The sequence below is a fragment of the Globicephala melas genome, chromosome 20 (assembly GCF_963455315.2).
Source record: "Globicephala melas chromosome 20, mGloMel1.2, whole genome shotgun sequence".
Taxonomy (NCBI): domain Eukaryota; kingdom Metazoa; phylum Chordata; class Mammalia; order Artiodactyla; family Delphinidae; genus Globicephala; species Globicephala melas.
Window position 1 is genome coordinate 16,449,779 of NC_083333.1, and position 12,815 is coordinate 16,462,593.

General features: G+C 41.7%; 1 pseudogene; it reads left to right on the forward strand.

Annotated features, from left to right (window-relative positions):
• The first annotated feature begins 5,529 nt into the window (after nt 1-5,529).
• Nucleotides 5,530-11,084, forward strand: LOC115856179 (uncharacterized protein C3orf38 homolog pseudogene; annotated as a pseudogene).
• Nucleotides 11,085-12,815: the final 1,731 nt, after the last annotated feature.

Here is a 12,815-nt window from a genome sequence, read left to right on the forward strand (position 1 = left end):
GAAGAGTGAAGGTAACATTTTAGAAAATTACTCTGCGAGCTGAATGCTGGATTGGTTAGAAAAGCTTGGATGTAGACAACCCAGTGGAGAGTCCAGAGTTAGACGTGAGCCATGAAATCATAAAGTCCCAAACTGTAATGTTAGCAGAGGGTACAAATAGAGAAAATCTAAAATATCTTACAAAGAAACATAAAATCTGTGATAGGGCAGATGTCGCAGATGAAAGAATACTCAGAAGCCATTCCAAGTATCGCCACTGAATGGGTCCTTCTCCAGCTGGCCTGGCGTGTGTTTGCTAGTCAGCTTTTTTCGTCTATCTTTGCAGTTGGGCATGCTGGTGAATGCTCTAAACTGACTCGGGGACCCGCGAGTAGGACTGGAGAAATGGAGCTGAGTAGGTAGCAGTCAAATGGCCAAGTGGGAGTTGGAGGTGAATCAAGTCACTGTCAGAACTGAAGATACAGCACTGGACACAAGACCGTTCTCACCAAAGGATGAAGCAGACTTGACAAGAGGTCCCAGTGACTATTCTGATCATTATGATCCTTACTCATCTCATGTGGGGGGGGGGGGGCAAAATGGTTTTCTCAATCTCAGGTGACATGTTGATTAATATGTATTAATGGCTATCCTGTGAGTCATTAAGAGTTCCAATAAAATAGATCACCAAGAATTCCCAAAGTAAGTGGAGTTTAAGAAGGACCTTGTAGAAGAAGGAGTAAGAGTTTTGCAGATGGAGACGAGCATGGTGGTAGTTCCAGACCGAGAAACAAAATAAACAGAATTACAAGACAATATTAAAAAGTGTTCTTACCACTGTTGGTGATCAATAATAGTCTTTGTAGTTTGGACAAGAAAGGATGATGAGAGAGAGAGACTAGTGATATCCCCTGAAGGCCAGACACTGTGCTGGGTGCTGGAGCCGTTCCTACTAGGTCTCACTCTGAGTGGATGCTCAAGTCTTTGCTTGCCATTTCTAATGCTGGAAGAGGCCCGAGTTTCCCCAGATATAGCCCTAATCCTGGGAAATGTTCCGTAGCAAAGTATTCTGTGATAGAATAAATTGGAAAGACTACCCTCTCTTGAGCATTCCTTATAAACATTAGCATGTTACAGTCTCTGAAATGACTTTTCAGTAAAGATACCAGTTAAATTTTGCTTAATCCAATGTTTTCCAAGGCTTTTGGACCACGGACTCCCACTACCCATGCCCTATCCAGTAATATTCCTTGTTCTCAGGAACACGTATCAAGAAATGTAACCCTAAACTTTACAAAGGCTTGCTGTTGTCAGGAACCTCGAAGGACAAATGTTTTCTGAACGCACAGGGGACTCAACTACAAATAGCGAGGGTTTGTTTTCCTTAGAGACCAGGTAGGGGACATTTCACCAAGTATCTGGACTTTTCTTTGTTCTATTATTTCTCCCGGGACCCACCTCCCCCGAGGGATAGGGCTTTAACTAAGGTCTTGACAAAGGGTAATTTTCATCAATTATTGATTTAGCCAAAAATAAATGGAAAGCTTGATAATTACACAGAGATTTTCTCATGCGTCTTGCTTCTGTCCTGAGTCAATTCTTTCAGATTCTCTGACATATGAAAGAAATGGGTGCAGGTTTTGAGATACACCTTATTAAGAAGTGAATTAGCATGCAAAAGGATCAAGGGACATTTTCAGTAGACTGACCACTCAGTTCTCAAAATCTCCAGGCTACAATGTAAGTTAAGCAGGAAGAAATAAGAACTGTTAGTTAAAAAGCAGGACCTATTTAAATAAATAATAGCTAAAAGTTGATTCAAGGAGGGCTATACGGTTATTTTTTATTTATTCTCAGTTTCTCTTCTGAGAGTAGAGGAATGCTGAGTCCATAATTTTTTCTTTGGTTTATTATAATATTGGTATTTCTTTTATTTAAAAGATATCACATACTTTTTATGGTAGTAGGCCAAAATTGAGTTTATATTTTAGGTGAACTTTAGAAGGATGTGGGGCATAAATAATGGACCTGAAGGATAAGGGGAGTCAGAGTGAGTTTCCTTGGTTCTCCACCTCTAGAGATTTTTAAGCTTTCCTTATGTTACAGGAGAAGGAGGTATGAGTCAGAGGGAAAGTAGGAGAGCGACAGCCTGGTGCTTCCTATCTGTCCCCCTCCCAAGGCAGGAGCTGGAGGAGAGACATCGACCCCCTAGATGAGCCAAGGGAATTTGAGAGCAAAGGAGCCTTGTGCCTCGGTCCCCAGGGAGCACCCAGGGAAGCGGCAAGCCTCAAAGAGAGAGAGCAGAAGAGGAGAAGGGCTGTGGATTCCTTAGAAAGCACCAGCAACAACTCCCTAGGGGCCCCTCAAAACTCCAGAGGCATGGAAGAAGAATCAGTCAGCTGAGACGGAGCAGGGTCTGGAGAAGCCTGGGGATCAGGAACAAGGCATGACGCAACCGTGATAGGCGTGGGCTGGTGACCAAGGACAGGAAGGACAAAGTACAGCTCATCAGATGCCCAGTGGATGGGTAACAACGGCCGAAACCCAGACTCCCTATGATATCTTGGCATCTCTAAGACCAAACCAGAGATATGGAGTGAGAGCAGGACTGGGGGCAGGGGGAGGGAGGGGGAGACCCTGAGGGTCCCCAGAATGCACTGAGATTACATTTCTGCTACTGTGAAAACAGGCGCTAAAAATGGAAACCCAGCTTCAGAAGCAGGAGACGGTTACTTTGTGCACACCTGATTTCCAGTTGGAGATCTGTGTGCTCATTATACTCTCTGAAGTAGGCATAGACCCCCCAGGCTTAGTTAACTCACCAGAACGTATAAGGCATGCCTTGACACACCCATGCACAGCACCTCTTTCAACAAAGGTTGTTACTTTCCTTTTTAGTTCTGATTATTATTTCTCGACAATCATATACCTTTTCCAGATATATTATTAGGCAACTGAGGGCAAGACCGCAAGGTTCATCACTGCTGACATTTTCCTGCATACTGACTTGGTCATTTTATCCATCTGATCGTCCCTTCTCTTTAGCATTCTGCCCTTCAACTACTGGCATAATAGTAGCTGGGGCTGCAAGGATAATGCTTATCTTTACTAATTAAACACTAAAAGCCCAAGCTCACCTCCGAGCTTTTTACAGCTTAGCTTCTGACACGGCTCTCGCTCTTTTAAAGGATTTGGAATAATTCAAATCCTAGACTATATAGGAATGTGATTTTTATAGACCCATTTGCCCAGGAAAAAAATAACGGTTTTAGACATGGATATATATTGATTTTAAAAAATAGTTCCGGGGCTTCCCTGGTGGCACAGTGGTTGAGAGTCCACCTGCCAATGCAGGGGACACGGGTTCGGGCCCAGGTCCGGGAGGATCCCGCATGCTGCGGAGCGGCTGAGCCTGCGTGTCTGGAGCCTGTGCTCTGCAACGGGAGAGGCCACAACAGTGAGAGGCCCACGTACCACAAAAAAAAAAAAAGTTCCTTCTTTGTATATGATTAGGTCTCTTTTTTTCCTTTACAAACAGGAGAATTCAATCCAGTGTACTAAACATCTCAAGAGATTATGAATGAGACCAGGGAAAGTTACCAAGAAAGGGCTATTCTGAGTACGTTTCTTACGTAAACAATTTCTCTATGTGTTGTAAGGTAACCATTCAATGTTTCCCCCCCACCCCAAATGATGAACTAGTTTTCCTAATACCTATTCTTTCCTTGCTGACTTGAAATGACATGTTTCTCTTATATTTAGCTTGATACGTACTTGAATCTGTCCTGGGACATTTTATTTTGTTCTATTCATCTGTTACTTTCAGGACCACACTATCATGATAGTACTTACTATGTACCATCACTTTGAGACTCCAAACCCTAAACTACCATTCCAAAGTGTCTTGACTATTCTCACACCTTTATTTTCCTAGAAATTTAAGTTTATTAGATCAATTACCCCCCAAAATATGCTGTTTATATTTTTACTGGACTTTAATTTCATTTACTGATTTCTTGAGGGGAAATTCAGGTATATATAATATAATATAATACAATATAGTCCCTTCCAAGAACATGGTATGCCTTATGCTACATCATCACCATTAGTCTGTTCTATTGAATTATATTGCATGACCACAGGAAGAATTTTTCATTGTCTTCATAAAATTCCTGCATCTTTTGTTATGGTTATTCCTGTATGAGTTAAATGTATGATTGTTTTGTAAATGAATCTTTCCGCAAGATATTTTTCATGATTTTTCCTTGATATATAAGCAAGTTATTACCTTTCCCACATATATTCAATAACTGGCACCCATAATGGATACTCTTACTAGTTTCAATGTTTTTCAGTTAGACAATTATTTAATCTCTAGTTGACAAAAATTTTAAATCCTCTTTCCAAAAAGTCTAACTCATTCATTTTTCTTGCCACATTGCATTGGCTAGAACTATAAAAATAATGCAAAAGTGATGATAAAATATCAGATGTCCTTCTTCTGTTTATGCTATTTATGGAATAATTCTGTATTTTACCTTTAAGTATGACGTTTGTTCTTTTTTCCACTATGGAGTCTTCATCTTATTAAAGAATTAGCTAACTTCATTTCTAATATAAAAATACACTTTAATTATAAATGAGATTTTGTGTAAGGCCTTTTACAGATACTGAGATACCTGTTCTTTTTGGTTTGTTTTCTGTGATGTAATATTTTATGTTACGTCAATTTGTGTTAATGTTGAAGTGTACTCATATTCACCTCCTTGGTAATGTTGTACTGTTGTTACTATTTTATTTTGCCATCGTATGTGTTTTGCTAAGATTTTATTTGGGATGCTTGTATCTATATTCATTCAAAAGGCTAAACTTTTATTGTATTCAATTTTGGTCAGGTGTTTTTATTATGATTAATCTGGCTTTCTAAAAGGACATGAGAAATTCTACATTTTTTCCGTGTTCGGCAAGAGTATAAATAATTTATATGAGAGTAATATAAAAATTATCCATAAAGCAATTCAGATCTGGAGCCCTAATGGGGAAGGATATTCATCAACAATTTCAAAAAAATCATGGTTTTTATATTCAGATTTTCTAACATTTCTTGAGTCAGTAATTATTCCTTAAAATCATTCATGAGAATTTAGATCAATATAGTAAAGTGAGCATGCTCATTACCTTACGGGGAGGAAAATAAAGGAAAAAGTGTAACAAGTGTAACAAGTAGACCAGAAATGTTGCAGAATGCATGAAAGCAAGACAGAAGAATAGAGTAGATACAGGGAACCAAGTGCTACCCAACATGCTGTAGGGCAGCGGTCCCCAGCCTTTTTGGCACCAGGAACCCGTTTTGTGGAAGACAATTTTTCCACCGTCTGGGGTGGGGGTGGGGGGCGGTGTCGGGCGGAGGGGAGCGGCTGGGGGGGCGGTGGTTGGGAGGAGATGGGTTCAGGCGGTAATGGGAGCGATGGGGAGCGGCAGATGAAGCTTCATTTGCACGGCCCAGGGCAGGGGTTGGGGACCCCTGCTGTAGGAGACGCTGTCGCAGAGATGAGCGTGGTCCCGTGTAGTCTCAATGCCACAGTCAACAGGTGGGTATGAAAAGTGGAGGAGCAGTTCCTCAGGGTGATGAAATGGGAAGCAGTGCTCAACCTCCGCCCTCTGCCCCTCCCGCTTGCGGTGTGGCTCGGCAGTGGGAAGCCCTCAGAGGTTCTGGTTCACAAGGGGCCAGCCCACCCCACCCGGTAACCCTATCGGTGACCAAACAACATAGAAAAGCATAGGCAGAGAAACAGAGGGTCTTACGAGACTTGCAAAATATGAATTCACTGTTTTTGTAGGTTACAAAATAGTCAAACATTAGTAATAACATTTGGTCAACCTGCTTTGAACCACCAGGAAAGATCGATACTTAACTGCATTAAAAGAAGGAACAATATCCACAGGTAAAACTGCAAAGAGAAGAAGCAAAAACGCTTTTCAATAAGTAAAATTACTATTGTCAGTGATGAGCAAGAGACCACTGCATTCATAGAAAAGAATCAGCTCGACTTCTGCCTTAAGACTGAAATTTCTTCACAGAAAACCTCTTTGCCAATACCTAAAGAAATGAGTAAAAATTAAGAAACAAGCTACCTCTCTCCCATTACAAAATGTATCAGGAAAGAAGGAAGGGAGGGAGGGAGGGAGGGAGGGAGGAAGGAAAGAAAGAGAGGAGACCTAATTCAATTTGAGCAGAGCTGGGGATAAACTTGATTCTGCTCCTACGTCTGTTTCAATCCCTAGAAACCATTCTGGTGAAGAGACATAAACCTGAGAAATTTTACTAATATTCCCAAGTCTGGAGAGATGAAAACTGAGGAGGGAGCTTTATCTTTTGACTCTTCTGATCAATAAGTAATAGAAATTACTGGGGAGCAGTGAAAGCATGAGATATATTGCTGGGTGGCCTCATCCAATTGGCAGAGTAAAAACACTGATGATAGAAAAGATTTTCAAGAATGAGCAAAAAAAAAAAAAAATCTAAAAGAGTAATGCGAAAAGTATATTGGTGTTGACTTTTAGGAAGGTGAGTTGCCACCCTCTATCAAACTAGAAATGATAAATTCTTCCAGGAATTTATGCTAAAGAAATGCTTGTACTTGTGCCCAAAGATGCAGAGATGCTCAATTTCCATGTTGTTGATAAAAGCAAAGTTTCTAACATCCTAAATGTCCATCAACAGAGACGTGGTTAAGTAATTTAAAAGGCTACCCTCCCAAGGAACACGCTGAAGCTGTAAAATTGGATGAGGCAGATCCACATGTCAACACTAGATTTACCATCAACTCATTTGCTTAAGTGAAAAAGGAAGTTCCAGAGCAGCATGGATAATATTATCTCACATGTAGATTTTCCCATATGACACCGAAGACATAAATACACACATATGTATAGGCCTCAGTGGGGGAAAACAATGAACACTCAACTCTTGACGGTGGTTATCTTTAAGAAGACGAGTTCAAGAGATATGGAAAAGGGGATTTCTTGGTTTTGCTGTACTTAATTGTTTGATTTCTTTCTATGACAATACGGTCGTGTTTCACTTGTATAATATTTGCTTAATAAACATAAAACATGCTAAAATCATTCTATTCATCAGTGTTCAAATTGTGTATAGTGTTCAATTATAATTTTTAAAATATTGGATCTGTTTACTTCATGATTCTAATTCTTATTTAGTACACTTGTGTTTTAGCCTCTCCTTTATTTTTTTAATTAAGCTTGCCAGAGTTATGTACGTTTATTTATTTTGTTCAAAAACAAAAAACTGAGAAGTAAAACTACCATTTTCTATTTTCTGATTCATTGATTTTTGCTTGTAAGTTTATTTCCTTTTTTCTTCTTTCCTTAGATGCATTTTGTGGTTCTGTTCTAGAATCTTGAGCAAGAAGAGAGATCATATTTTATTTATTTTCATTTTTTTGTTGTTCAGTGATGGAAGTTTTTAGGGTTATAGATTTTATCTAAGTAGAACTTTGTCTGCATCCCAAAGCTTTTCTATGTGCCGTCTGTATTGAGCTAATGCTTACTTGCTATGGGTTCGGCATTGTGTTATGAACCTCATATACAACCTCATACACAAGACTCCTGTCTCATTTTACACGGGCGAGCCAAAACATCTCTTTGGGGGAGCGAGCACTCCCTCATTCTTAGCCCATGTGGCCTGGGAAGCCTGGATCCAGCCTGATTTACAGGCGTGGACACAAAAGCCAGAACTTGGCCATAGTGATTTGTTCACAACCAGGCCAATGACCCAAACCCAGTTAATTAAAACCTTTCATGAGACTTTTACTAAGTCTTAGAAGAAAAATACACTCTTTATCACGGAATCTTTAGCTACATAACAAAATGAAAACAGGTGTCTTTGCCTCCTTGTGGATAGAGTTTGCCTGAGATTGAAAACAAACACAAGGGTGTGAAACTGTACTGCCTAAGAGCAGGAGAGTGACTTTATCCAGAAATGTAGCACAGCAGCCCACCTGGCACTTGTGGCCATGAACTTAAAGTACAACAAATCAGCACAGTTGTATTTTCTTGAGTCATGTGCAGTTTGTTGCCTGTGTCCAGGCTGAAATACGTCAAGATTAGGGACGAACCAAGGTGGAGTGTGTCAAACAAATACTCTGAAGTCAAAGAAGAAAAGGGAGTTAAGGGAGGGACTGTATGAAAACGACAGAACCTAAGCTGAGTGGGAGAACAGGGAAGGTGTGAGTGTGTATCAAACAGTGAGAAATGGTAAAACCAGTGGATCTGAGGTGAGTGACTAGAGAAATAAGATGTGATGTTACAAGGCTTTTGGAGATAGTGCAATTATTGGTCATGATAAGACCTAAGGCAGTACTTTTAAAACAGTTTTTGACCTTGACCTAGAGTAAAAAATACATTTTTTTATCACAACCCAATACACATATACATACATGCATCTCTACATGCATCTCTCTCCATATATCTTATTTATTTATTTATTGGAATTGGCTCATATGATCATAGAGGCTGGCAAGTCCAAAATACTAGCTTTATGCTAGATGTTTTATCTGTATCAAGTCTAAACCTTACAGCTCTCCTACAGGATCTTAGGTGCTGGGCCAGGCTCTGAAAGCTGAACAGGTGTCAGTGGGGATGCATTGCAGATCTGCCTGGCTGTGATCTTCCCACTCCACTGCACTTGCAGTGATCTGGGGGCTAACGGTGTGCCCCAGAAGGCTTGTTAGCAAATGCTCTCTATCAATTTGGCCAACACACATGACTTCACAGGAGAGCAAGCATTTGCCACCAGCCCCGCTGGTCCTTTTGTAGAACTAACCTTGCCAGGTGTACCTCTAGCATCCTTGGATCAAGTACCAATTATAACTGAAGTGCAGTGTCATTAGTCACACAATTTTGAGCAGCTGCAGTTTAACTCCATTAAATTCACATCACCAAACTGACATAATGAAGGACTGCTGACAGAAGGAAAATAGGTATAAATCATACCTTCATGTACATTTGAATCATGGTGGAGTCGTATCTAATACTCAACCACTAAGTGTAGACACTCTTAATTCAGTAAAATTTATCATTAAAAGATCCTTGGAATTTATACACAGATGAATTTCTGATCATACACCCGTTACAGAAATAAACTGGGATACATCAGATCAAACCTAACATCCCCATTTTACAGACGAGGGACTGAGGGATTATATGAAAGAGTAACTAACATTTATATTGTGCTGAGTTCTGGAGTTAACCCTGATTCCACCATCTGTCAGCTGCCTGATCTTGGACAAGTTACCTAATCTCTCCTGGCTTCAGTTTCCTTTTCTGTGCCATGAAGATAACAGTAATGTGATTGTCTATCATGATTGAGTTGATGTGAGCAATAAATGAGTTAATACATATGAAAGGCTTTATAGAGTGCCTGACTCACAGAAATTGCTCAAAAAATGGTAAATATGTAATTGCTATTATTCCCTTTTACTTACTTTTAGACATGACAATGGGAACCTCTTGTAGCCAAACTTATGGGATGGGTGCTTTATATCTTGTTTGCGAGGGTATCTCCACAGCAGGAATAAAGGACTTTAAAACATGTAATTCTCTTTGAGGAAATAGGGGTTTCTTGCTGGAGGGAACTGGGAGACTGTGAGCTCCATGACAGTGAAAATAAATCTGCCTTGAACACATTTCGCCAGCACGTGGTGGGTGTTCAGTAGGTCTTTTCCGACTGATATACTAACTGACCATCTAGTTAGAACAGAAGGCAGGCACTAGAAAAGCTCATTAACAATAAAAGGAAGAAAATAAGTACCCATCAAAGAAAGAGAATTTGGCCAAAGGAATGCCAAAATGGAATTTATAATGTTCATGGATCTAATGAAAATGTATAATTGAAATGATATTTAATGACACAAGCAACATGCAGTCAAATGCAAACTGTGCAATAAAGATCACGCAGGATTAGGGGATCTGTTGCCAAGGTGCCAGCCTGGTGGGCCTAAGGGGGCAACGTTATTGGCATCCTCTCCCCCCCTTTCTGGGGGTTGAGAAGTCGGGGCTCAGCTACCCAGAGATGGAGGGCTGTCGTAACCTGCTCGGCCTATTGGACAACGACGAGATCATGGCCCTATGCGATACCATCACCAACCGCCTGGTGCAGCCTGAGGACCACCAAGATGCCATTCGTGAAATATTAGTGTACAGTCAAGGTGCAGAAGAACTTTTGAGGCGTAAAACAGTCCACCGAGAAATCATATTTAAGTACTTGGCGACACAGTGGGTTATTCTACCTCCAGCTACTGAAAAACACAACCTTATTCAGCATGCGAAGGATTACTAGAAAGAGCAGTCACAACTGAAACTGAAGGAAGTGGCAGGGCCAGTTGAGACAGAGGACATGAGACTCTCTGAACAGCAGGAGGAAGAAGATAGAAAAGCTGAAAAGTTTGATTTTCGTCGATTAGGCGCAGAATTCTGTCACTGGTGCTCTGCACTTCTTAATTCTCAGAATGCTATTCTGGGACCACGTCAAGAAGAATGGGGGCCACAGCACTTCTGGCATGACGTCAAGCTTAGGTTCTATTACCACACATCTGAAACAAAATGTGATAGACCACCATGGAGCAGAAATTGTGAGACTTCGTCTGCTGTCACTAGTGAATGAAGAATAACTTTTTCTCAGTCCCAACCTAAATTCCCATGGACTGAAATGCACTTCTCCCCATGGTCTCATTATGGTTAGAGTTTGCTGGGACTGTCCACCGAGGGAACACCTGTTGGGGCATTTTTGAACAGATTTTTGGACTCATCCACTGCCCTTTTGTGGAGAATACTTGGAAAATCAAACGTATCAACCTGAGAATTATTGGAGAGAGTTCCCTTGCTCCTGCGACATTAATGAAAGCAGCTATTACACTTGAACCAAGTGATCTAGAAGCCTTTTATAATGTAAACACTTTATGTGGTCCAGTGAAGTACGACTCAATGTGAGGCAGGCACTGGATAGTGGGACTGGAGACCAAACTTTATCTAGTGGAAAGGAGGCACTGTTGAACAAAAGAGAATTAATTTTACCTAGCCCTTGAAGCACTGAGTACTATATGTCAGTCTGAAAAATCTTGTATACAGAAATTCTTCCAAATACTATATCAGTGACGTTTAAGTGATTTCAGATTGGGGGACTGACATACTTTAGCTGAAATGTCTTTCTTGACTACAGGTTAACATATTATGTGAACACTTGCCTCCTTCTACTTGAGTTGCAGCAAATGTTCTGAAAGCTTCATGCAATTCATCAAATAAATCCCACTTTAAATGTTGTAAAAAAAAAAAAAAAAAAAAAGATCACGCAGGATTAGAAATTCAGAGAAGAAGTTGCTCACTGAAGGCTGGAAGAATCAGAAGCCTGAGGAGAGGATTCCTTTTTTTAATGCTTACAGTTTGGGTAGGTGGAAGGACAGGAGAGAACTTCCAGGCAAGGGGAACGGCACAAGTAACAGCATCAAGGTGGCGATAAACGTGGGCAGAGATGATGAAACGAACCAGAAGAAATGACGACTCTTTTTAAAGGTGTGGCGCGTGGTACCGTGGCCGCGTTGCCCGCAGTAGCCGGTGCAGTTTGCGATGCCGTCCTTTGAGACCTTCCTCGCGCTCAGGAAAGAGGAGCCTCTGTATCTGTTATGTGGATGCTTCGGGTCACCTGAACAGGTGCCTCCTCACAGCCTCTAATTTGGATGAGCCCAGCAGCCCTACGAGAAGTACCTGGGCCTCACCTACAGGTAGGGCTATTACAAATACGTTTGAGAATTTTGGCAAGGGTGTGCGTGTGCATGTGCGTGTGTTATCTAGTTTACAGGTATGGAAACGGGCGCGGTTAGTGACAGAAGGAACGACAACTCAGGGACAGGGCAGTCACGAGGTGGTGGCCCTGACATCAGTGTCACGTTGTGATCAAATCAGCCCCTTCTCAGGGTCTCTCTGGGTGGCAAAACTGAAAAGAGCTGTTTCACCAGGATCCCAAGCTGCTCTCCGGGAGGTGAGCAGAATCTGAAGGGACTTAATCACCCAGTGTCCCTGTGCCCGTCCTCCTACACAGGGAGCCACCTACAGGGGAGAGAACCGAGTACCAGGTACCAGGAGGCAAGTAGCCAAGGACTCCAGGTAATGGCAGTAAAGTGAAACAAGCATGTCAAGGTGTTAAAGGTCAAAGGTGGTCCCCGCAACACCTGAACGGCAAAGGTGGACCGCATCACCAGAGAAGGGGCAGAAGGCATGCAGCTCAGGTTATATGTGAGACCCCAGCTCACACCAAAACTGTCACAAACACACTCTTTTGGGCAATGTGACCCAGAGTTTTCTGCTGGCCAGACTCCCGTGGGACCCTTGTTAGGTGTGCTGGAAGCCCTGCCTGCCCTCACTACTAAATAAGGGTCTCTAGTGGAGGGCCCAGAAAGTCCTTTGAATAACAAGCATGTACCCCGAGGGAAGGGGTTATTCTCACCACTGAGGAAGTCTGCACAACTCTAATTTCAGAGACTTCTTGAAAGGTGCCAACGTGGAAGGTGGCAGTCTGGTCACTTAGCACATAGAGGCTATTGACACGGCAGAACTGTTAAAGTGAGTGATGCTAGCTGGTGGCACGGAGAGGATATTTGGGTGACAGCTGTGAACAACTTCGAGTTGGCATGCTTTGCCGATGTCAGCCTGGGCCTGTGGCACGCATTAAATAGGCCACAAATCCTGGGCAAGAGGGACAGTCCGCCATCAGCAAATGTATCATAAGTCTTCCTCCGTAAGAATTTTCCTGATGATAGTGT